Source organism: Rattus norvegicus, chromosome 10 (genome assembly GCF_021556685.1).
Source record: "Rattus norvegicus strain SHRSP/BbbUtx chromosome 10, alternate assembly SHRSP_T2T, whole genome shotgun sequence".
Lineage (NCBI taxonomy): Eukaryota > Metazoa > Chordata > Mammalia > Rodentia > Muridae > Rattus > Rattus norvegicus.
In genome coordinates this window covers 12,787,838-12,813,788 of record NC_141543.1, presented here as the reverse complement: position 1 = coordinate 12,813,788, position 25,951 = coordinate 12,787,838, and the positions used below count along the sequence as shown (strand labels likewise).

General features: G+C 46.6%; 1 protein-coding gene across 5 annotated transcripts in view; it reads right to left on the bottom strand.

Annotated features, from left to right (window-relative positions):
* Nucleotides 1–25,951, bottom strand: part of Usp7 (ubiquitin specific peptidase 7) — a 128,623-nt gene that overhangs the window by 73,259 nt on the left and 29,413 nt on the right. The window contains exon 3 of one of the 5 annotated variants that reach the window (XM_087572751.1): nt 21,845–21,881. The exons of 2 other annotated variants lie outside the window; for them this stretch is intronic. The gene's annotated coding sequence lies outside the window, so the exon portion shown is untranslated. Of the gene's footprint in view, nt 1–15,031; nt 15,087–21,601; nt 21,720–21,844; nt 21,882–25,951 lie in introns of those variants that run through there. 2 more of the 5 variants (XM_087572755.1, XM_087572752.1) reach the window with 2 other exon arrangements.

The following is a 25,951-nucleotide window of genomic DNA, read 5'->3' as shown; positions in this document are numbered from 1 at the left end:
CTCTCTCTCTCTCTCTCTCTCTCTCTCTCTCTCTCTCTCCCCCCCCCCCCAACTACATTTTACTCTATAGTGGAGGCTAACCTGGAATTCCTGGAACATGTAGACCAGGCTGGCCTCTAACATTCAGTGATCCCCCTGCTTCAGCCTCCTGAGTGCTGGAATGTCCAGTATACACCACAACACCCACTACACTCAGCTTGAGATGATTTTCTTCTTTTAAATTAAGGTCAGGGTCTATTTCTGTTCCCTATGGCTCCAGACATTCAGGTGACACGTGTGTCAACTCACCCTGGAGAAGACTGACTCCAAGAACTTACATAAGCTAAGTGAATCACCAAGCAGGGGAGTGGCAGAGCTGAGTAGGTTTGGCTTCTATGCCAATGTTCTTGTTAATCCCAGCCGCTGGAGGACCAGGGGCCCCATGTCACTTCTGCAAAGTGAATCCTTGCTCAGATGCTAATAACCATGACCTACGGACCAGGACGCAGCAGTGATGATGGCTGCGCCAGCCAGGTCTGATGTGTCAGGCCCCTCTGACCGGCTGGTGCCTCTTCCCTTTAAAAACTGTTTTGTTATTATTATGTGTGTGCATGTGTGTGCCCAGGCTGCTTGTACCGAGGACAACTTTCCAAAGTTGACTCTCCTTTCCACTTTCATGTGGGTTCCAGGGACTAACGTCAGCCATCAGCGAGCGCTTTAGCCCGCTGAGCTAGTTCCCTGGTTCTTCTGTCCCTCCTCTTCCTTCCAAGAAACTTCTCAGTTCTGGGCTTATGTGTGGAGGATGGGATGTGCACACGTAAACATACATGGAGGACAGCATGTGCACATGTAACTGTACATGGAGGACAGCATGTGCACACGTAAAGGTACATGCTCTTGTGGTTCAGAATTGGGGCTCAGAGCCCTGGGGCTGGAATTACATGTGGTTCTGAGCCTCCTGGAGAGAGGCTTCTGGGAACTGAACCTAGGTCCTTCAGAGCAACAGGAGGTGCTTTTAACTGCTATGCCATTTCTCCAGCCCTTCCTTCTTGCTTCTTTCGTGTCAGGTTTTGATTTGACAGGATCTTGCTTAGTTGAGTAGGCTGACCTGAAACTACTGTGTAAACCATGCTGGCCGAGTCCTGGCAACCTCCTGACCCAGCCTCCAGAATATCTGCTAGCATCCTTTCTTTCAGTCACTGTTACCCCTTACTAACAACAGGGGAAACCAAGGCGCCAAATATGTGAGCAGCCTGTCAGGTCATGGCCTCTGAGGCTACAGCTGTAAAAGCCCCTATTCTGTATGTGGACAGAGGTGCAGCTGGGAGCTCAGCGAGTGTCTGTTACTTCGCATAATCAGCCATCTCCTGTTGGCATCTGAGACTCCGTCTCAGGGTGTGGTGGCTCACACCGGCAACACGCCACAGGCAGCAGGAGCTTCAGTCCCAAGCCAGCCTGGGCTACAGAGGGAAGTCTTACGTCCAAAAACTTCAAACAGACATTTGACTCTGGACCTTGGAGCATAGCAAGGAAGAAGAGGAGAGGAAGAGGAGAAAGAGGGAGGGCGGAGAAAGGAGAGGAAGAGAGGAACAGGACAAAGAGGGAGGAGGAGGAAGAAAAGGAGAGGAAGAGAGGAAGAGGAGAAAGAGAGAGGAGGAGGAAGAAAAGGAGAGGAAGAGAGGAAGAGGAGAAAGAGAGGAGGAGGAAGAAAAGGAGAGGAAGAGAGGAAGAGGAAAAAGAGGGAGGAGGAGGAAGAAAAGGAGAGGAAGAGAAGAAGAGGAGAAAGAGATGGGGCGGAGGGAGAAGAGGAGGAGGAGGAGGAAGGGCTGCAGTAGCTGCTACCATTGTTTTTCTATGTCCGTTCATTTTTTGGTTTCCTCTTCCCAGTGGCTAAATTTTCTACTTTGCTTTTCAACTGCACCACCACCCACTTCCTTATGCTAAGACTTTAAAATGAATTACATTCTGGGCACATTCACCTCCCTTCATCCCTCTGCTGCCTGAAGCTCAGGAAACCCAGCTGGAAGCAAACAGGCTCCTCTTTTAATATTTTAAACTTTCATTTTACTTATTCATTTATACAACTGTGGAGTCAGAGGGCAATTTGTGGTAGCCTGTGCTCCTCCTCCACTGTGTGGGCCCTGGGGACTGAACACATGTTGTCATGCATGAGGACCAGTGCCTCTGCTGTGGCGCCCTCTTGCCAGTCCATCAGACTTGTCTTCCGTGAGACTTCATATATCTGTTCCTTTGAGTCAGGCAGGGTCTCTTGCAGCCTAGGCTGGCCTCACACTCACTATGTACCTTAGCATGACATTGAATTTCTGATCCACCTGTCTCCACCTCCCATATCTGCAGTGCAAAGATTATAGGCAGGGGTCACACAAGTGGCGATTGATGTGCATGTGGAGGAGCTCAAAGGACAATATGAGAGAGCTGTTTCCTTTCACCCTATAGCTTCTGGGGATAGAACTAAGGACAACAGGATAAGGAGGAGGTGTCTTTTTCCTGCTGCAAGTCCCCTCCTCCCCCTTTTTGAGGCAGATCTCATTGGATCCAGTTGACCTTGAGCTCCCCCACTTTTGAATCCCTTGCCTCCACCTCCAAGGTACTGGGATTATAGGTGTGTACCACAATGTACAGTTCCTGTGGTGGTGTTGAGAGGCCAGGGTTTGCTGCTCTACCCACTGAGCTACAGCCCCATGTCCAAGGTGACTATGTTGAAGCCCGAGAAGAGAAGGATAGAATGCAGGTAGATGGGAGCTGGATCCTAGCCCAGGTCTGCAGTCCCTTGGTATTTACAGGGCCACCACTGAACAGGCTCCCCGCATCTTTCTCTGGGAGGCCCTATCTGTCCCAGCCATTGCCAGGCTGCCACTGAGCACACTCACAGCTCTCCTGTTCCGCTTCCTCCTTTCAGTCTTGTGGCACACTGGAGAAGCAGGATTGTTTACAGTAAATGAAAACCAAACTTACTCAGGAAGCTTGGCCCGATACATTACAATGTTATTCTAGCCTGTAATGTACCTACCTGTGGGCTTTCAGATACAGCCAGGCTATCTGGAAAAGGACCCTGAGGCTCTCAAAGCTGCCTTTTGGGGTCAAGGCTAGGGATTGCAGAACTCTGGGTGCTTTTCTGGTCCCCCTCAACTTCCACCCCTGCATGCACCCAGACAACTACCCTGTCTTAAAGGTCATGTGGCTCTGGGACGTAGTGAAGTCACCTACAGACCTGGATTCCCTAGGGTTCAATAAGGCAGGGCCTCCTCTGCTGTATTTCTGAAAGCTCAGAACCCTGGCACCAGCCCCAGGGGCTGGCCCAGAGCTCAGCCTCAGCTCACAGTTTCCGCGCCCTCTAGTGGTCACTTGAAGGGAGGACTAGCTCAGGGGAGATGGGGATGTCTGTCTCTTCCATTTGAGCATTACCAGGTAAAAATAGAGAGCTGGGAGAATGAAAAGCTCCGGTCAGGCATCTCATTCCAAAGAACAATGCTCTGAATAAAACACTAGTGTCTCTGCCAGGAGCGGCTGTGCACATTTAGTCTCAGCTACCTGAGAAACTGAAGCAAGAGGGTCATTTCTGTCTAGAAACTTCGGCAACCCTGACTCAAACACGCTCCCACCACAACAATTAAAAAGAGAAAGGGGAAGCCAAGTGTAGTGGCTCATTCCTTTAATCCCAGCAGCACTCTGGAGGGTCTCTGTGAGTTCTAGGCCAGCCTGGAGTATATAGTGAGTTCAAGGACAGTCAGAACTACATAGTGAGACCCTGTCTGGGGAGTGGGGTAAGGAGGAGAAAAATTAAAGCAGGGTTCTGGAGAGATGGGTCCGTGGTTAAGAGCATTTGCTGCCCTTGCAGAGGACCCGGGTTCGGTTCCAGCACTCAAGTGGCTCAGAACCCTCTGCAACTCCAGTTCCAAGGGATCCAACGTGCTCTGGTCTTCTCTGGTGCACACACATGTGCAGGAAAACACCCGTAAATATAACATAAAAGAAAGCATATCAATCCTTCCTGGGGCATTTGTTTGCTCATTTTTATTTATGTATGTGTCTGCGTGAGTTTACATGTGTGCAGGTCCCAGAGAAGACTAGAGGGCTTCCGGGTCTTCTGGAAAAGCAGCAGGTGCTCTTAACCACTAAGCCATCTCTCTAGCCTCAAATAAATAACCTATAAAGAGAAGGGAAAGCAAGCAAGCAAGCAAGAAAGAAAACAATTGCTGGACCTTTTCAAACAAAGAGCCCTCTCCATGTTAGTGATAAAGGAGTCTTTTCTGACAGGTGACTGTGTTCACTGGGGGCATGCTGCACCTGCTTGAAGGTAAAATGCCTTTGTTCAGGGACGAAGACTTCCCTTTGGGTCTCAGCTGTGAGCTGGAAAGTGACAGTCCAGCAGAGGTGGCTCCTGGGAAATGAATCAGAAGCCAAAGCTGGAATCCTTTCCTGTGGGGAGAGAACTAAGCTCACAGAGGTGATTGTTAAATATGTTCCAACATCTCTGAGACTGCTCTGGGGTTCACAATGCAGCCGCCCAGGGCAGAGGGCACTCTCCTTTTGGATGGGAACCAGTACTGACTGTCCCCAAGGGACAGAGCCCTAATCCCATTGCATACATGTGTGTCCAAGGAATTCATAGATGTACTGTTAAACTGGGGATGGAACCTAGAGCCTCACACACCGCAGACAAACAGTCTGTCCCTGAGCCCTACCCCTCCTTTTTACCTTTTATTTTGAGAAAAGGTCCCTCCGTAAGTTGTCCAGGCTGACCTTCAATTTGTTCAGTAGACAAGGCAGGCCTTGGCCTCCCAGCCTTCCTGCCTCAGTCCTGGGACTATAACCCTGCACCACTGGGCCCAGCTTAGGTGCCTACATTCTAAATAAACTCATTGGAGACACTGTATGAGAACTACTGATGGGGAGGGAATCTTGGGATCTCGAGTGAAAGCAGCTGATGTGTTCAAGCTTAGGGTACTTGAAGCCACCACAAAGCCCACATTGGTGCTGTTTCTGGGTGCTAGAAGCTATACTCCACTATTGAGCTTCATTCCCAGGGCCTGGCCCAGGGTAACTGAGGCCTCCACCCCCTGGCAAAGCCTTCTAACATTCATCAGGCCCTTTCAGGAAAGAGGACAGTGAGACCAATTTATTTATTTAGAGTCTCAAAAACAAAAGCAAACAAACAAAAGAACAAGGGCTGGAGAGAAAGCTCAGTGGTTAAGAGCACTGACTGCTCTTCCAGAGGTCCTGAGTTCAATTCCCAGCAACCACATGGTGGCTCACAACCATCTGTAATAGGATCTGATGCCCTCTTCTTGAGTGTCTGAAGACAGCTACAGTGTACTCATATACATAAAATAAATCTAAAAAAAATAGAGACAAAGTCTCTTGTAAGCCAAACTGGCTTTGAACTTTGTAGTTGACCCAATTTACATTATTTCTGTCTAGTTTACAGCAGAATCAAACTCAGACTGTGGTTATCTTATTTTACTCTGACAATTCCTGGGGGAACACCGAACCTAACTGCTGGGCTGGCTACTCCCTCAGTGGTGTACCCCAAATATTTGCTGTTTCTCCTAGCCATCCATCTCCTCATGGTGGCTTCCTTCTTCCTCCCACACCCTCCTCTCTACCTGCAACCCCCAACCAGGTAACAGAAAACCCATCTACCACTATTCCCTCCAGTAATTGGCTGTAGCCATTTTTATTCAAAAATTAGTTTTAAATTAAGGAGCAACATTTGCAAAACAAAAGCCAGCACTGTGTCCTTGAGAATTAAGAAGCAGAGAATTGAGGCAACTAGATCTCAGGATACAGAATTCCGCATTACAATACAGACCGAACCCCAACAGGATGTTATGCAACCAAGGATGAGCTTGAATGGCGGGTCCTTCTGCATAGCCTTCTCAGTGCTAGGAGTGCGGGTTAATAAGCCTCATCAGGATGGTGTGGTCTCTTTCTCCCCTTTCTGGTGTTGGGGATTCAAGCACACACCTCACCCATGAAAGCATTATACCACTGAGCTACCATACCCCAACTCTAGTATTTTCTACTCGCACCCCAGAACCATCCCTACCTGAGGACACTCCCATGCCTTGCTCCTGCTGGACCTTTTCCAGGGCTTCCTCAATACTAGGTTGTGGCATGAGGAGTTGCCAATGCGCAACTATGTTTCTTTCCTTTTCTTCTTTTGGGGGATATATATATATTTTTTTTTTTGAGACAGGGTTTTTCTGTAGCCTTGGCTGTCCTTAAACTCATAGAGAGCCACCTACTTCTGCCTTCCAAAAGCTGGGATTAAGGCATGCACCCAGCCATTAGAAAGCTATATTCCATCCAGTGACTTATGTTCTGTGTAAGTCTCAGTTAATTTTTACATTCTCACTCAGCTCCACAGAGGAAGTCTTAGAGGCTCTACTCTGAAATGTGATGACCCAAGGCATACCAAAAACATGGGGGCAAAATTCAAAAATATATCGCTTGAAATTCCTTTAAAGGAGAGTTGGAACCAGGTATAGCAGGGCCCACCTTTGGTTCCATCCAGGTCTATAGAGTGAGTTCCAGAGCTTCAGAGAAACCCTGCCTTGAAAAGCCAATAGGTGGGAGAGGAGGAGGAGGGTGGGGAAGAGGAGGAGGAGGAAGGGGAGGAGGAGAAGCAGCAGCAGAAAGGGTGTGTGTGTGTGATAAGGACGGCTCAGCAGGTAAAGCTGTTGCTGTGCAAGCCTGAGGACCTGAGTTCAATCCCCAAAACCCACTGAAGATGGAAAGAGAGAATCGACCGACTGACTCTACTATTGGGGTCCAGGAGTTGCCCCACAAACAACATGCACTCAGATCTCAGTCAGAGTTTATTGATCATTCACCCCAGGACTGATCAATCAGTCAGGCAACCACAAGCCATTATCCTATAGAGCTTTTAAGCCTGAAATCATGAACATCTGTGCCAAGTTATTCTACCAGTCAGGATTTAGAGAGAGGAGACTTCCTTAGGAACATCTCTTTGTGGTGCCTTTATCCTGTCTTCATAGGTTGGGTTACTCAACTGTGGTGGAGCAACTTGACTTGCCCAGCATGCATGCCCCAACTTGCCAACCAGGCTGTCAGTTACCCACAAGTAACATGTCTCTTTCTGCCAAGTAGGATGTCAACTCCTAGGGAGGTCTCAGGAACTTAAAACTTTACTCGACCCTTATTTAAAATGGGGTTTTATTCCAAAGAGCTTCTTATATTGGTGCAGGTGTCTCTCTTATGTTGGGGTCCATTCTAAGGGGAGCTTATGATAAAGGCAAAAACCATCAAAGCTCACACCCAGGTGCAGGAAGAGCTGCCAGGCAGTTGGTTCAGGTTCAAGCTGATTGTGGCTAACTCTATAAAAACAGGTCTAACGGACCTCTACTGGGACCGGAGCACCAAGAACGCCCAAGTACAGAACATAACAGAACATGCAATCAACTCCAGCACGGCAAAGTTCTCTAGTAACGGCCCATGAGGAAATTTCCTTGTAACATTAATAATAGCACAGCATAGCTGGCTAGGCAGGCCTCGACATCTACACACGCAACAGAACATACGTACCCATCTTCCAAACTAATAATTAAAAAAAAAAACCGCACAAAATTGTAAATAGAAAAGGGGCTACAGAGATGGCACTAGGTGTTCTTCCAAAGGACTAGGGTTCTATCCGTCCCACCCACAACAAGGCTCAACCATGATCCCCATCTCTCTCCTGTTTCATGGAAACTGTCTGTCTCCTCCGGCCTCTGCTGGCAAAAGGCATAGCCATAGCGCACAGTGCTGGCAAGACACCCAAATAAGCCTCAAGGGGGTGGCACTTGTCTTTAATCCCAACACTTGGGAGGCAGAGGCAGGCAAATCTCTACATATGTGGCCAGCCCCGTCTACAGAGTGAGTTCTAGGACAGCCTGGTCTACACAGAGAAACCCTGTCTTGAGAAACACAACACAAAAACAGAACACCTAAATATGTAAAACGATCTTTCGAAAAGATAAAAAGGGAGACAGGATGAGCAATCTAGGAACCCAGAGGCTGCTTGTGAATGCAGTCTATGGTTCTCTGGAAGGGAGAACATGTCACCTCTTTACTGCTGTCAGACAGGAGCCATGAAAAGAGTCTGATGTCAGGCAGCCTCAGGAAGAAAGCAGGCAAGCAAGCGGGGGTGGGGGGGGGTGGGGGGGGGTGGAGGCAGTCAGCTGGCAGCTCCCCAATTCTAGGTCTGAGGAAACTGCAATTGTCTTTAAGCTGGAGGAGCTCACAGTGGTTTTGAATTTAGAAGGAGATCACCCCAGCCAATGGTGATTATTACATCAAAGGGATACTTTTTAACACATTTCTACAAGCCACCGATTTGATGAAGGGCCCACAATCAAACAGTCCCACCATGGTGTTAGCAATACTCAGCCGGAAGAGAAAATGAAAAAACAATATTAAAAAAACTTTTTTCTCCAGATTGGTTTGTTTTTGTTTGCTTGCTTGCTTATGTTTTTCTCAAGACAGAGTTTCCCCATGTGTCCCTGGCTGTCCTGGAACTCACTCTGTAGCCCAGGCTGGCCTCAAACCCAGAGATCTGTCTGCCTCAGTCTCCGAGTGTTGAGATTAAAGGCATGTAGGGTTGGGGATTTAACTCAGTGGTAGAGCACTTGCCTAGCAAGCACAAGGCCCTGGGTTCGATCCTCAGCTCCAGCAGGTGGGGAAACAGGCTGTTGATTGACAGTACTTATCTGGAGTTCTTTTGACCCATAAGAGGTGGATTGAACTTGACTCCCTGAGGCTTATAAGGATTTCTGGGTTTACAAAAAGGTAAGCAAGCTTTAGTCACATGAGCATCAGCACTGTTTGTAACTGGACTAAGATCCATGTTGTAGAAAAGGCAGTGGACTCACACCTAAGAGTCACAGTAGAAGCTTGGGGACCCAAAATGATGATGGGTTAAAAGGGGGAGTACTCTTTCCTCTATCCAGAAGGCTGGGTGTGTATAGACTGGATGGATGTTTCTACCACCATCAGAAGCACTTTCAAGTCTATGCTTAGAAGACAACCAAAGGAAACTTAAAATCTCAGCTGTGGCTCTAGTAGGAGTCGGTGCTTACCAGAGCTGGACTGATGGCGCCTCCCAACTCCACTGACTGATGTCAAAACTAAACTTTGAGGTCTTAGTGGAAGAATAGCACAGAGAGGGAAAGAAATCCAAAAGATTTTGTTGTCGTTGGGTGTTTTGTTTGGTTTGGTTGTTTTGAGACAGGGTTCCTCTATGGAGCCCTAGCTGGCTTTGTAGACCAAGCTGGCCTCGAACTCAAGATATCTGCCTGCCTCTGCCTCCCCAGTGCTGGGATTAAAGGCTCGTGCTTCCATGCCCACGCCTGCGTTTTTAATTTTTCATCACTCTTAGGCCTTTAAAACTTGAATAAGCCTTTTTTTTTCTTCCCATCCTACCATTTACCGTGAGACACGGGTGGTTGAGAGCTGAGAGCAGTCACTGTAAAGCAAATCCCTTTAAACAAAGGACTAGTACAAAGTTACTTTGAGCCTGTTACTGCCAACCTATCACTTCTTAGAGTCTGGTAATAAGGTAAATTATTTGTCCTTCTCGGCTGGAGATCTGGTGAGGTCTGAGGCCTGGGTTTTACATTCTAAGGGCAGACTGGCGTAGCCTTGGGAAAGGAGCTGCTGTGCTTGCTGCTGTTAGATGATAAAGCTGCCGGGAGTCAACATCATCAGCGATAAGAGAAGGATAAGTTACAGCAGGAGGCCTTTGTATCCACTAAAATGACAGGGATGTCCCCATCATTACACAGACAATTGCCCTAGGCTCCTGCAGTCTCCGGCTGGGTTGTGGCAACAGGTCTGCTGCTGCCACATAGGACAACATTGAATCCTCAGCTGCCACACAGCGCCAGCCTTTGGCTGTCAGACCCAGGTCTGAGAGATTTTCCTGTAGAGGAGCAGTTTGGGGGACTAGCCTTACTATGACCAGGCAGAGTAGGGCAATCAACCCCAGAGGTCTACAGTTTGTGTAGGGGGCCCTGGCAGAGCACAGGGCATGGGGCTGTTTGCCCAGTGGTTAGTGTTCCCACAATTCAGGTGGAGTCCTTAGGCCCCATCTGTCTTCTTTGGCGACCCCCAGGTTCCCACTAGAAAGAGGTATTTGTATCCACAGTGTGTAGTTCAAATGTTTCGAATTCTATTTTCAGCAGATCTCTGAAGGCTTGGAGAACCATCTATCTACTACGTATACCTAATTTGCTTTAGGCTTAACGTTGGAAACACATGAAGGAGGCTAAATACGCCTGTTCTGTAATTACATCAGTACTTGGCATGGCTACAAGTCGAGTTCTAAACACATCAAAGATTTGATTATAAATATAAAGTGGTTTACTATTAGCTTGCTTGTTTTAATTACTTTTAACAGTTTATGAAAGGCTAGTAGTTTTTAAAGATTAAGATTTTTTTACAGATTCACCCCTGATAAGTCTGGGCCTTAAAAATTTGAGTTGAAGATGTAATTGAATTCCCTTTAGTATCAAAAGAGAGTATCGTAGTTCTTTTTCGTATGACTTAGTTTATCCAAATAGCTAAACAAGTGTTACTGTGAGCCTGAGCAGATCTTAGGAAATCATAGACCTTGATTATCAAACACATTAACAAACATTTGTTAAACATCTGCTGTTACTTATCTACATCTTGTTGGAGCCTGGTGTTGAACAGTTCTCAAAGACAGAGTAGTTAGGTATAGCTCTCAAAGTAAGCTCTGTTCATCTGCGGAGACCTTATAGCCTTAAAGTTTTACCAGAAAAAAGTCCATACTAATCCAAGTATTTTGGGAGACCTGCTATCGTTTCCTTCATCTAAAAGAAAACATGGTGAGAAGCACAGAGCTCATTAGGACTAAGAAGTTTTATAATTGTTGTTGTATACCATGTAGTAATCTTAAAATGAAGTCACATGACATTTACCCTTTAACCTTAGTAAAGATGGCTGCCAACCATGTGTTAGGTGCTTAAAATTTCAATTTTTTAGATCTCTCTTTTTTATCTTTTTTTCAGAGCTGGGGACCAAACCCAGGGCCTTGAGCTTGCTAGGCAAGCGCTCTACCACTGAGCTAAATCCCCAACCCTTTAGATCTCTTTTTAAGTAAGCGCTGGATCTGTGTTATATTTAAAGTATATTTTAAACAAGAGTTGATATATGTGTGTGTGTGTATATATGTGTGTGTGTGTATGTATATATATATATATCTCCAATGTATAAATCCATTATAGATTTTAATTATAAGCTTTTGTTATAAGTTTAGAGCCAAATTTTGTTTCAGATTATATAGATTTTAAACCATACACAACGAAGTTATAAATCCTGAGATAGTTTACAGTATATTCTTTTTTTTTTTTCGGAGCTGGGGACCGAACCCAGGGCCTGCAAGCGTTCTACCACTGAGCTAAATCCCCAACCCTACAGTATATTCTTAAAAGATTTCTTTTTTAGAGTAGAACACAGAGAAATCACAGCGATAAGAGATTTTGAAGAGTGGGAAGCAGAACCCCAGAGATAACAGACGCCTGTGTGGTGGCAAAGGTTGTTACTCTTCCAGACTTTGGAAATCAAGTGCACTGACTTTGGGCTGCTGATGTGTGCCGAGGCCAAGCTGCAGTAGTGTAACCTGGGTCTGTGGAGGTAGAGAGAAAGTGGAGGGGATTTCTGTAAAGCTCCAAGAGGGAGCTGAGAGCAGAAGGTGTGGGAAGAAGAGAGGGCTAGGAGCAAACAAGGAAGACAGAGCAGGCAGCTCCAAGCAAGCGAGGAAACCTTAGGAGGGAGCAGAGAACCAGAGCTTCCCAGACAGTAATGGGACTGTGGTTCCTAGGGGGAAGAGACAGGAAACAGCAATGGATGTTCTTGCTCGGGAAGGCTCAGAGACAGTAGGTAGGTAGCTTCAAGTGGGAGGAAGCAGGGAAAAGGATCCCAGGATGCCACAGAAAGGACTTCAGCTCCTGGGGGAGGCAACAAGAATTTCCATCAGGGGGCTGGGGATTTAGCTCAGTGGTAGAGCGCTTACCTAGGAAGTGCAAGGCCCTGGGTTCGGTCCCCAGCTCCGAAAAAAAAAGAACCAAAAAAAAAAAAAAAAAAAAAAAGAATTTCCATCAGGGTGTTCCCAAGTGGAATGGGGAACTTGTCAGAGAGTTCAAATCACAGAGTTTCCTCCTCCTTGTGACTGGAGCCCACTGGGGGTGAGAGGAGCTTGCTGGAGTGGCTTTGTAGTAATAGTAAACCAAGCAAGCAGCTTGGGGTACCAGTAGAGGAGACAGGAGAGAGCAGGAGAAAGGGGAAGTGTCCAGGTGGCTGTAGCAGACTGCGGGAGCCAGAAAAGCACAGACAGAGTGTGGCCATGCCCACCTGAGGGCACAGCAGGCCAGAGCCCAGAGAGGCACTTCAAAGGAGTAGGTGAGAGTCTAATGCTTACAGCAGGGAGAAGGACGCAGCAGCTGAAGAACCGGACTCTAGACTTTGGAATCCAATCTTGTGGGAGGCAGAAGGCAGCAGAAACAATCTGTACATATCTTAGGAGAGTCAGATTAGCAGTTTGGTTTGGAGCCTGAGAAACTCATTTATGCCACTCCTGCAGTTCGGCCACCAGATGAACGAAAAGAAGAAATAAAGAGAGGAAAGGACAGGACTGCTCCTAGAGAGAGTGGAGGAGAGTTTACTGTAGATAGAAGGGAGGTAGAGCATAGCCAGAGGCAGAGACATCTGGGAGAGTCCAGAGTGGCCATAACCAATGAACCAGGCAGGCCAAGAGAGCAGAGGGGGAGGGAAGAGCGGGGAACCAGACCAGTAGAGGTAAGGGCAGATGAAGAGACCAGGTAACTAAATAACTGGAGCACATAGGGAAGAGCGGCCCAGGCCCTGAGCTGCAGAAGTTTAGGGTGGGGGCGGGGTATGCCAGCCATACCCTGTAACAGGCAGGGACTGAGGGATGCTCTGAGAACCTGGTGGCCATTTCTTTTTTCTTTCTTTTTTTTTTTTAAGATTTATTTATTATATATAAGAACACTGTAGGGGCTGGGGATTTAGCTCAGTGGTAGAGCGCTTACCTAGGAAGCGCAAGGCCCTGGGTTCGGTCCCCAGCTCCGAAAAAAAGAACCAAAAAAAAAAAAAAAAAAAAAAAAAAGAACACTGTAGAAGAGGGCATCGGATCCCATTACAGATGGTTGTGAGCCACCATGTGGTTGCTGGGATTTGAACTCGGGACCTCTGGAAGAGCAGTCAGTGCTCTTAACCGCTGAGCCATCTCTCCAGCCCCTGGTGGCCAGTTCTGCATTGATGTGTTAAGTAGGTACCTCAGTGTTTGTCCTGGGTATGAGACCTAACTTTTTTCTCTTTTTCTTTTTCTTTTTTTTTTTTTTTTTTTGGAGCTGGGGACCGAACCCAGGGCCTTGCGCTTGTTTGGTAAGTGCTCTACCACTGAGCTAAATCCCTAACCCCCTAACTTTTTTTCTTAATCTTAAAAATATTTGACATTTTTGTATTATACTTTAGAATTTGATTTTAAAATATATTTACCTTTCTACATTCTTTTGATACTTTTATTATAATAAAATATATATTACATATAATATATATAATACTTAAAAAATTTAAAGATTTTATTTTTATTATTTTATGTATGTGAGTACACCATCGCTGACACACAAGAAAAGGGCATCAGATCCCATTACAGATGGTTGTGAACCACCATGTGGTTGCTGGGATTTGAACTCAGGACCTCTGGAAGAGCAGTCAGTGCTCTTGACTTCTGAGCCATCTCTCCAGCCCCATGATATAATACTTTTCTTTTTATTATAGTGAAAGTTTTTTGAGACAGGATCTCTAATAGTTCCACTTGGTTCCGAGCACTTCATAAAATCAGGCACAGTGGCACACTGCCCTAATTCTTGAACTTTGGAGGTACTGGGCCTGGTAGTATAATGCCTTTAATCTCAGCACTCAAGGAGGCAGAGGCAGGAGGATCTATAAGAATTTGAGGCCAGTCTGGTCTCAGGATGGCTAGGATGACACAGAGAGACCCTGCCTCAAAGCAAAACAAAATGTGGATGTAGTAGTCTTCCTGCCTTGCCTGTCTCTTCCCAATTTTTCAGCTTCAGATGCTCAAATTTTTTACTGTCAGTCGGTCCCTCCAGGAAGTATTTGTGCATATCCCAGCAACTATTCTATATACTCTCCCCCTTCCCAGGGGCACACTTTTAAAGGTCTTCTTAAAAAATTTTTTTTTCTTCTTTTTTTCAGGGCTGGGGACCGAACCCAGGGCCTTGTGCTTGCTAGGCAAGCGCTCTACCACTGAGCTAAATCCCCAGCCCTTAAAAATTTTTAAACAAAAGCAAAGCAGATGAGACTGAAGAACAGCAGAGCTAACGACCCACCTGGGCCCCCGCATCAAGCCTTAACCATTCCCTCCCTTTCTCCCTCCCTCCAAGCTCTCCCTATGTAGCCTTGGCTCCGGAACTAGGCTAGCCTCAGACTTATGGAGAGCTACCTGCCTCTGCTTCCTGAATGTTGTAACTTAAAGATATGTGCCACCCTGCTCAACCTCTAGCTTTCTCTCCCTGCCGCCCCCGCTCCTCTCCCTCCCTTTCTTTCTCCCCCTCCCTCTCCTCCTCCTCTTCCGGTTTCTGGTAGTGTTAGGATTCAAACCCAGAGCTCCTTGCCTACTAGGCGAGCAACCACCACTGAGTTAAACAGCAGTCTAAACGAGTAGTGGTAACTAGCTAACCATACCATACTCTTGACATGTGCGCACTCGCCCAAGAGCTACCTGGATTCTTGAGTAGAACACGCACGAGCACGCGCACGCGAACACGCACGCACAGGCACGCCAGTTAATTTTAATATGCCTAGACTAGCTCAAAGACTGGGCGTTTCTAATCCTTCCCGATGCTCCCCTCCTGTACTCCTGAGTTAACATCTTTTAAAATGTATACTTCATCTCTGCTACCCCAAACACAAGTGGACAAGTGGGGAAGTGGCCCGTGTGGCCGCTTTCCCTAATTCTCACGTGTCGGGCTGGCCTTCTGGTCTAGTCTTTGTTCTTCCCCATCATGGCGATCTCTGCCTCCTCCTTCTCTCCCAGTTCCTAGTCCATGCAAATCTAAAGGTCCCGCCTCAGTCTACCTGCCCAGCCATTGGCCGTTGCCTCTTTATTGATCGACCAAAAACCAATTGGGGACAAGGACCTTCAGCAATAGGACACAGAGATTCCGGATTTGGGAGCTTGGATTAATTCAAAGCATTAGAACCAATCCCCAACATAAATGCTCAATTATTTCTTTTTGGAAAGAAAAATATATTGAATCATGTAGCTGCATTCTAATGCATGTTGCTGAAAACTGGTCTCCTGCCTCAATCCGAAAGTTGCTTAGTTCATCTACCTGCTGCTTCCCAGTGCCTCGCAGGACTCTCTTCCGTTTAAAGTGAATTCTGGAAGTTCTAGCTTTCTCCATCATCGTCCCCCAATTCAACCCTCGCCTTCCTCATCATGTCAGTTTCTGACAGGTTTCTTTGTGCGTCTAGAGTTCGCAAAGTCAAGCTCAAGGAACTAAGTAGTGGCAGGGAGGCTTGAATAATCTTTCTTTGCAAATTTCCCAAGATCCTCCTGAAATGGCGAAAAGCCTTTCTCTCCCCCCCCCCTCTCTCGATTTATTTATATATGGGAGTGCACTACAGCTGTCTTCATTCAGACACACCAGAAGAGGGCATCGGGTCCCATTACAAATGGTTATGAGCCACCATGTGGTTGCTGGGAATTGAACTCAGGAACTCTGGAAGAACAAACAGTCGGTGTTCTTAACCACTGAGCCATCTCTCCAGCAGCCCCCCACCCCTTTTTTAAGGACATAGCACTTTGCTAAAGTTCTGGTCACAGTGTTTCGATTTGGAGCTTCAGAGATGCCTTCACAGTTAAAATCACTGGCCGCTCTTCCAGAGGACTGGGGTTCAAATCTCAGTACCCACAGGGCAGCTCACAACCACCTCTAACTCTAGTTCCAGGGTTCTGACACTCTCATACCGATATGTGCAGGCAAAACACCAGTGAACAGAACATAAAAATAAATAAAACCCTTAAAAAACAAAACTTAAAAAAAAAAAAAAGAGTGCTTCAATTTTAGCCTCAATATTGCTGGTCGGTAATAAGGAGTGGCTGAAACTGTAGCAAACTATATACCCTAGGCTGGCCTCAAACTCCTGGGGGAGCTGAGGAGGATCTTGAACGGTTCCTCTTCCTGCTTCGACATCAAAGAAGCTAGGATTAAGGATCTGCCACTGTGCCTGTTTAATGCAGTCCTAGAGACTGAACCCGTGTCCTTGCGATTACGAGGGGAATACTTTATGATCTTCTCCCCTTTCCTCTTTTTTTTTTTCTTTTTTTCGGAGCTGGGGACCGAACCCAGGGCCTTGTGTTTGCCAGGCAAGCGCTCTACCACTGAGCTAAATCCCCAACCCCCTTCTCCCCTTTCCTCAATTTCTTTGTTTTTATTTTACTAATTATTTGTGTGCATGCGTGTGCGTGTGTGTGCGCGCCAGTGTGTGTTTACACATGCTCATGCCATATCACGAATTCAGAGGTCAAAGGATAACTCTCAGGAGACACTTTTCTCCCTTCACACTAGGTTCCAGAATCAAACATCAGTCTTGAATAACAACTGTTTTACCCCACAGACACATTTTCTTGGCCAATATTAGATGTTACGGGAACAGTTCAGGATGTGGCTCAATTTAAGAAATACAGTCTACCTCAGTGGGAAGGCCTGGCAGAGGGCCCAGGGTGGTGTGTTGACATCTCAGGCCAGGAAGCAAAGAGAAGGGAGCTAGAAGGAGGGCCATGTCGGAACACTCACGGCTTGACCCATTTCCTCCAGCCAAACCTCTTAAAGGTTCCATTACCTCCCCGAAAGCACTGCTAGCCAAGGACCAAGTGTTCACACATGTGAGATGTTTTATGGAAGATATTTTACATCCAGACCAAAGTACAAGATTTGGCTATGTAGATCAGACTGGTCAGGAACCTGCTGCTATCCATCTCCCTCAAGCTCCAGAGTGCTGGGATTAACAGCCTGTGCCACCACAGCCTGCTCTCCTAGGATTCTTATACATTCCCCATATCCCCAGTATCTCAGTAAGAGAAACTGAGTTGATGTTTCAGAACATCCCAGGGATGGTTCAAGAGCTCTAGGGAGGAGCTCTGTGTAGCCCTGGCTCATACAATCTGGCTGTGTCTGTCTCTCTGGGATTAAACATGTACACCATTGGGCTGGTGAGATGGCTCAGTAGTCAAGAGCACTGACTGCTTTTCCAGAGGCCCTGAGTTCAAATCCCAGCAACCACATGGTGGCTCACAACCATCTGTAATGGAATCTGATGCCCTCTTCTGGTGTGTCTGAAGACAGCTAAGGTGCACTTACATATAATAAATAAATAAATCTTAAAAAAAAAAAAAAAAGCCAGCTTGGGGCCAGGCAGTGGTGATGCACTTAAGAGGCAGATCTCCATGAGTTTGAGACCAGCCAGGATCACAGAGCAAGTTCCAGGACAACCCCAAGAGTACACAGAGAAGCCCTGTTTTCATTTAAAAAAAAAAAAAAAAAAAGCTAGCATGTGTTACTCTACATGGGACCCAATATCAAAAAGTAATGACCTAGGCTATACATTTCCGACTTAATTAATAGCTTCCTGCCTAGGGAAAGGTCTGTGCAGAGACTACCCCGTGACCCTGTGCACACCGGGGTAGATGTTATAAAGCTTGAGATCCTTGTGCTCACAGCCAGCACTAGGGAAATCGGGAATGTTAAACAAGCAGGCGTGTCTCTTCAGCAGAGGCCTGTATACCTATTCCCACCTGCAGAGCTGGGAATGGATGTAGTTAATAACCCAGGGATCTCTGCAGTCGGTAGGGCCAGACCCCACCCCACCCCAGACAGTGATGTTTATCCTAGATGCTTTCTCTTTAGACCTTTATCCCGAGTGCGGTTTCTCAGTCAACAGAGCACCCCTGCCCTCTTTTGAGACAGGGTTTTTTGTTTTTTGGGTTTTTTTTTTTCTTTTTTTTTTTTTTTTTTTTCTTTTTTCTGCAGCCTGGCTGTCCTAGAGCTCACTGTGTAGACCAGGCTAGTTTCAAACACACTCACAGAGATGGTATTTATGGCAGCTGTGGTGGCACAAGCTTATGATCCCTGACCTTGGGGAGCCTTGGCAGGAGGAACATTTTAAGTCCAAACCAAGCCTGGGCTACCTTAGTGAACCTCTGTCTCAAAAAGGAAAGGGGTGGGGGAAAAGGCTGGGGGTAGTGGTGTCTGGTGAGCAGGTATCAAAGGTGGTGCCCCCCTCCCTGCTTCTGCCTCTGTACTTCGCAGAAGAATAGTGATGTAGTCACGCCCTAAGCATTACTGTGACAACTGCCACCAGAAAACCTTTTCCAAAGTTGTACTGTGTTTAAATAAGTCAAAAATCAACTGCCCTGGTCTTAACACAGGCTGCTAAATCTTGCCGAACCAGATTTCCTTGTCTCATGGAGATCCTTACTCTGCTACCTGTGGCGTTTGCAGAGACTGCCCCCCCCAGAGGCAGACTTTCTGGGATAGTCACTGTTTGCTAAAAAGGGGTCCCTGTGGGGCCAAACAGGAACGTCAGCTCTCTTGGTCAAAGCAACTTTGAGAGTAGCAACTGGGCTTATTCTGAGCACTGCTGCTTTGCTTCTGAAAGGAGAAGAGAAAGAAAGATGGGTGGGGAGGGAAGAAGGACAATCCAGGAGGAGTAGGGGAGAGGAAAGACATCAAAATATATTGTCTGCAAGTAGAAACAAAAAAGGAATTCCGCCCCCTACAAACTCTGTGTGTGTGTATGTGTGTGTGTGTGGGTGTGTGTGTGTGTAGGTGTGTGTGAGTGTGTGTAGGTGTGTGTAGTGTGTATGTGTGTGAGTGTGTGTGTGAGTGTGTGTGTGAGTGTATATGTGTGTGATATGAGTGTGTGTGTAGGTGTGTGTATGTGTGTATGTGTGTGTGTATGTGTGTGTATGTGTGTGTAGGTGTGTGTGTGTAGGTATGTGTATGTGTGTGAGTGTGTATGTGCGTGTGTGTAGGTGTGTGTGTATGTGTGTGTGAGTGTGTGTGTATGTGTGTATGTGCGTGTGTGTGTGAGTGTGTGTGTATGTGTGTGTGTGGGTGTGTGTGTGTATGTGTGTGTGTGTAGGTGGCAGAGGTTAAAGAGGTGGTTCAGCAGTTAAGAGCATAGGATGCTCTTCTAAAGGATGCAGGTTTGATTTCAGGATCCACACAATGGCTCACAATTATGTGAAACTCCAGTTTCAGGGGATCCGGCTCTTCCTTCTGACCTCCAAAAGAACTACACAAATGTCAAACATAGACATACGCACTGGCAAAATACCCATAAACATGAATTCAAAATAGTAATAAATCGTGTATTCAGGACACATTAAAAGAAAATTTAAAAATCTCTGACTCCACTCCAAAGACAAGTGTGGTATTACAGTATGTTTATATTTATCCTAGTCTTCTTTTCTCTCTTTGCACTGTAACATTAGATGTGCTGTATACCTTTTCCTGTTACTCAAGTGGTGGTATATTGTATACCGGTGGTATGTCGGTAAAAGGGCTGAGGAGACATCTCGGTGGGTAAGGGCTTTGCTGTGCAAGCATGAGGACTTGAGTTCAATGTCTAGAACCCAAGTAAATCCAGCTTGCTGCGATGGCTTAACCCCGCTGGGTCTAGGCAGAGTCAGACGTGTAGCTGGACTACGTTGACCAGCCAGAAAAATTGCAATGCTGAGTGAAGGAGCCCCAGGCTCCATGAGAGACAGTTTCAAAAAATTAGGCAGAAGCAATAGAATAAGACACCTGGCGTAAACCTCCAGTGTCAACGAATCAAGGGTACAATACTCACTTGTCACACACAAAGAGACAGAGAGATTATTTATGGCACACGCTTACAATCCCTGATCTTGGGAGTCGCTGGCAGGAGGATCATTTTAGGTCCAAAGCCTGGTCTACACAGTGAAACTCTGCCAAAAACAACAACAAAACAAAAAACCAGGAGGGCTGGCGTGGTGGTGGCACACTTTTGATCCCAGCACTCAGGAGGCAGTTGCAGGCAGATTTCTACGAGTTCAAGGCCAGCCTGGTCTACAGAGTCGTTTCAAGACAGTCAGGGCTGTTACGCATAGAAATCCTGTCTCGAGAAAAAAAAATTTTTTCTGTTTTTTTTCTCTCTGCTCTTTTTTGACAGCTTTTCACTGGCTGGAACTCTCTATGCAGACCAGGCTGACTACAAACTCAGAGACCCACTTGCCTCTGCCTCCCAGTGCTGGAATTAAAGGCACGAATCAGCACACCCAGCCCAACAGGTATGACAGGTCCAAGGGTTTCTCAGGAACAGGAGGGATAGGACGTGACTTCATAGTCCACGTGGCATCTGCAGTATGAAGCAGTCACACATCAGACACCCACCCAGAGTAAGCATGGCTGTATTCCAGTATAAGTTTAAACTGAAATTTTAGATCATTCCATACATCTTTCGATTTTCAAACCATTTCAGAAATGTCAAACTGCTCTTGGCTCTCAGGGTGGAGAGGGAGCAGGCCGTGTTTTGTCTGTAGGCTGCAGTTTCTCACCCTGGCCCCCATGCAATATTTTTCCTGGCTGACGCTGACTTGTGCTGCACTGCATAGATGTGTCATTGCTAAGTCAAATGGTATTTTCTTCTGCAAGATAACTGGATTGGATTCAATAGTTTGGATCTCTGGAAAGCTAGGACAAGCGCCTTTGTGGTTAAGCCTTAGGGATGCATCTTTGAGTATCTCCCTAGGAAGAAACCCCTGCATGGGGGTTTGCTAGCTCAAACCAATTTAGCGCTTTCTATGTACCTGCGCACAAATTCATGTACTTACAAGACAGGCATGCTCCCGTGTGTACCTGTGCCACATGCTACAACATAGGAACAGAGTTCAAGGACAACTTTCTGGGTCCTGGGGATCAAACTCAGTTTGTCCTGCTTGTCAGCAAAAACTTTAACTTGCTGAGCAAGACTGCTGAGCAATTTATAGTATTTTGATACCACTGTACAACCTCGTGTCTGGAACAGATGTCATGAGGCTGATCTGAGTGAATCTGGTCTGGTGGTGCTGACTTGTAAATTCTAGCGACTTGAGAGACTGAGGGAGGAGGATTAAAAGTTCAAAGCACACGTGTGCAATTTAATGAGATTTTTCTTTCAATACAAAAAAGTAAAAAGAAAGATAGTGATGAAGCAAGCTCTGGATCCATCCCGTCATGGTAGTGCCCGAATAGTCCCGGCACTCAGGAGGTGGAGGCAGGAGGATCAGAAAGTCAAGGCCTTTCTTAGCTTATATCAAATTTGAGGTGAGGAATGGTGACACTAGACCCTGTACCAAAAAAACAAAACCAAAATGAGACTTTTTTTTTAAGGGCTGGGATGTTACTCAGTGATAGTGCACTGTCTTGGGTTAGGGTTGCATTGCCGCGAAGAGACGCCATGAACAAGTCAACTCTTATAAAGTGTTATAAATTCTTATAACACTTAACTGGGGCTGACTTACGGTTTCAGAGGTTCAGTCCATCATTGTGACGATGCATCACAGCGTACAGGCAGACACAGTGCTGCAAGAGTTCTAAATCGGGGTCTAAAAGAAGCCAGGAAAATCCTCTCCCCGTACTGGGCGGAGTTTGAGCAGAGGCCTCAAAGTCCGCCTGCATAGTGACGCACTTCCTCCAACAAGGCCACACCTCCTCAGTACCATTTCCTATAGGCCAAGCATATTCAAACCATCACAAGCACTTACGTAGCGTGAACGTGCTCCTACGTTAATTTCTCAGCACCTTCAAGGGAAAAAAGAAAAGAAATCTAAAAATGAGTCTAAAAGCTAGACTGCCCAGAGCACGGGAGATGCAGAGCAAGTGCTGTTAACAGAACACAAACTTCCTGCGGACCTGTGACTCCCGCGTACAGGGGACTCACCTCTCTAGAGTCTACCAGGGCATCACAACTGTCCCTTTTTGGTTTCTAGAGGATTGCACATCTATAAGAGTGGGAAAGAATAGCAGTGATCACATCCTTGTGGCCCATCTCCGGGCTCTTCGGTGACCTAAGGACAAAGAGTCCATGAGAGCTGCACTGCCCACTATCCATCTCTGGGATATATCAGAAACCGAAAGCAAATTCCTTTCCAGCTTGGAGCCAAGTGCTCACAGCTGATTGCTCGTGGATTCTAACACCTACTTGAGAACTTTCTGAAGTCCAGAATACAGCTGCAGACGGCAGCAGATGAGTCTGTATTCTGGAATGGAGCGCGCTGTTGGCTGTTTTCAATCGCAAGGGGGTGGGGAGCAAGAGGAACTAATACTTCAGAATGCTTTCCTAAGGAAACATCTGTCCTTGAACAAGGGTTCTGACAAGTGTATCAGTCCCTATTTGGTGTTGCTTTTTTCTGATACCCCCTCATATCTGCTGTGCCCCAGGCACTCTTCAGGGGAGGAAGCTTGCACCTAGCACCTACGGTGTTCTCCCTATGAAGCAAACTGAATAAGTGGTGGTGATAGAGTTAAGGAGGAACGCGGTAAGCATGTTGAGAAACAGAACAGCGCTTAACCCACCCATGCTGTGTTGAGCACACTGTTATCAATGCTTGGAGTTGGCTTGGGCAAGTGTAAGAGGCCCTAGGTTTGATTCCTGGTATCAGGTTAAACTGGTTGTCACACCCCTGTCATCCCACCAGGGCCCTCTACAGCCCAGGCTGGCCTGAAACTTACAGCAATCCCCTTAAGCACTGGGATAACAAGCAAGCATCACCGTTCCTGGCTGGCACTTCACTACTGTGTAAGGACTCAACCCACAAGGGGAGGGGCAAGACAGGACAAGGCAGGTCCCACTGTTACAGCTGTCCAGTCATCTGCAGCTGCACTCTGGACTCCAGAAAGAAGTCCTCTGGGAGGTGAGTTTGAATCCTTGTCCTCTGTGGGCATCCATTGACATTGTGCTGTCTGCTCTCATACTCACTGACCGTCATCTGACCACCAAGATACGTGAACTGAATGAGGCCAAAAGTAAGAGTATATGTACAGAGTGTATACTGTGGGATCTGGTAGTGCGTGCTTAAATCCCAGGCCTTGGGATCTGGAGACAGAAGGATCAAGAGTTCAAAGACAGCCTGAGCTGTATAGTATGTAGAAGCCAGTCTAGACTACATGAGATCCTGTGGTGTTTGAAAATGGACCCCATAGACTCATAGTTGGTAGGACTGTTTGGGCCAGTTGTTGTATAATCTTGTAGGTATATCACTGGGACAGGCTTTGAGGTTTCAAAAGCCAGTGCTATTTCTAGTTAGTTCTCTTTGCCTCATGCTTGTGGATCAAACTGTAGGAGTTCAGCTACTGGAGTTGGGGATTTAGCTCAGTGGTAGAGCGCTTGCCTAGCAAGCACAAGGCCCTGGGTTCGGTGTCCCCAGCTCTGAAAAAAAGAAAAGAAGGGGCTGGGGATTTAGCTCAGTGGTAGAGCGCTTACCTAGGAAGCGCAAGGCCCTGGGTTCGGTCCCCAGCTCCGAAAAAAAAAGAACCAAAAAAAAAAAAAGAGTTCAGCTGCTGCCGCAGCACCAAGCCTGCCCGCTGCCATGCTCCCCATTGTGATGGACGTGGACTCTGTCTGCAACTGTACGAGCCAAATAAATGCTTTGTTTTGTATAAGTTGGCCTTAGTGGCGGTCTTTTGTCACAGATACTGAAAAGAAACTAAGACCCTGTTTCAAAAAACCTAGGAGATCAGAAGTGCCTTTAAGAGCTGATCCATATCTCCAGACAGAAGATCTTGTCTTTAAACATGGAGGTGCCCGATATTAGTCCAATCTGTGGAAAGGCTTAGTTTTTTTCTTTAAGTATCTGTTTAGATGTATTCATTTTATTTTGTGTGTGTGAGTGTTTGGTCTGTGAACCATGTACACCCCTGGAGTCCTTGGAGGCCTGAGTTCCAGATGATTGTAAGTCACTGTCTTAGGGTTTCCACTGCTGTGAAGAGACACCGTGACCAAGGCAACTCTTTTAAGGGACAACATTCCGTAGGGGCTGGATTACAGGCTCAGAGGTCCATTATCATCCTGGCAGGAAGCATGGGAACGTATAGGCAGAAATGGTGCTGGAGGAGCTGAGAGTTCTACGTATTGATCCAAAGCCAGCCAAGAGAAAATGAACATCCACATAGCTAGGAGGAAGGTCTCAAAGCCCCACCCACACAGTGACACACTCCTCCAAGGCCACACCGACTACAAGGCCATGCCGCTCAATAGCGCCACTTCTGGACCAAGAATATTCAAACCACCCTGAGGATACTTATAATCAAACCCAAGTCTTAGGTAAGAACAAGTGATCTTAGCCACTGAGTCACCTCTCCAACCTGGAAGCCTTAGATTTAATACCTTCTAGGAAACAAAATTATTGGTGAAAAATGCCCCTATAAAGTATCTAGGACACCGTCTAAAACATAATAGTGCCTCAATAAAAATGATGCAGCGTAAAGGTAAGAGAACCTTTGTTTTCAGATTTGGCGGGAAAGAACTTGGCTCCCTGAGGAGACACAGGCAGCCAGAGCCCAAAGTCTGCAAGCTGGGCCAGACCCACCCAGGATAGTGGCAAATAAAGACACAAGCATGCACGAACACACACACACACACACACACACACACACACCCTTGATATGCCATCACTTTATAACTCAGTTTAGACTCAAACTCACACTCTCTCCCAGGCTAATATGGAGCTTACAATCTTCCTGCCTCAGCCTCCTAACTTCTGAGATAATATGCTTACCACCACACCTGGGTTCATATATATATATTTTTTCAAATGTCTGTTTTATTTTGAGTTTTAGAGACAGGGTCTCACATACCTCAGGATGGTCTCCAGCTGACAATATAACCGAGGAAGACCTTGAACTGCTACTCTTCCTGCTTATATCTCCCAAGAGCTGGAGTGTCTGTGTGTGTGTGTGTGTGTGTGTGTGTGTGTGTGTGTGTGTGTGTGTGTGACTCTGCCTGTGCCTCTTCTCCTCTTCCTCCTCCTGCTCCTTCTTCCACCCTCTCTCCCCCTGATAGTAGGATTAGATCTCAGGACTCACACATGCTAAGGAAATGTTCTCTCTCTCTCTTTCTCTCTCTCTCTCTCTCTCTCTCTCTCTCTCTCTCTCTCTCTCTCTCTCTCACACACACACACACACACACACACACACCTCCCAGATGTTTCCACCGAGACAGGATCGCACTAAGTTTCTGTCTTAGTCAGGGTTTTATTGCTATGAATAAACACCATGTCGACCACGGCAACTCTTATTAAGGCAACATTTAATTGAGGTTGGCTTACAGTTTCAGAAGTTTAGTCCATTATCATGGTAGAAAGCATGGCAGCATGCAGGCAGACTTGGTGCCGAAGGAGCTAGGAATTCTACGCCTTCATCTGAAGGCAGCAGGGAGGAAACTGACACTGGCCAGAGCTTGAGCTTAGAGGTCCTTAAGCCGTTTCCAAAGTGACAGACACACTTCCTCCATCAAAGCTACAGTTATTCCAATAAGGTCAAACCACCTCATAGTGCTACTCTCTGCAGATGAAGCATTCAAACACACGAATCAGTGGGGGCCAAACCTATTCAAACCACCGCCTTCTACTCCCTGGTCCCCATAGGCTTGCAGCCGTAACATAATGCAAAAGGCATTTAGTCCAACTTCAAAAATCCCCATAGTCTATCACAGTCCCAACAATCTTCAAAGGTCTAAAGGTCAAAGTCTCTTCCGAGATTCAGGCAATCTCTTATTTATAATCCCCTATAAAATAAAAATAAAAAAAGCAGACCACATCTGTCCAACATATCGTGGCCCAGATACACATTACAGTTCCAAAGCATATGGAGGG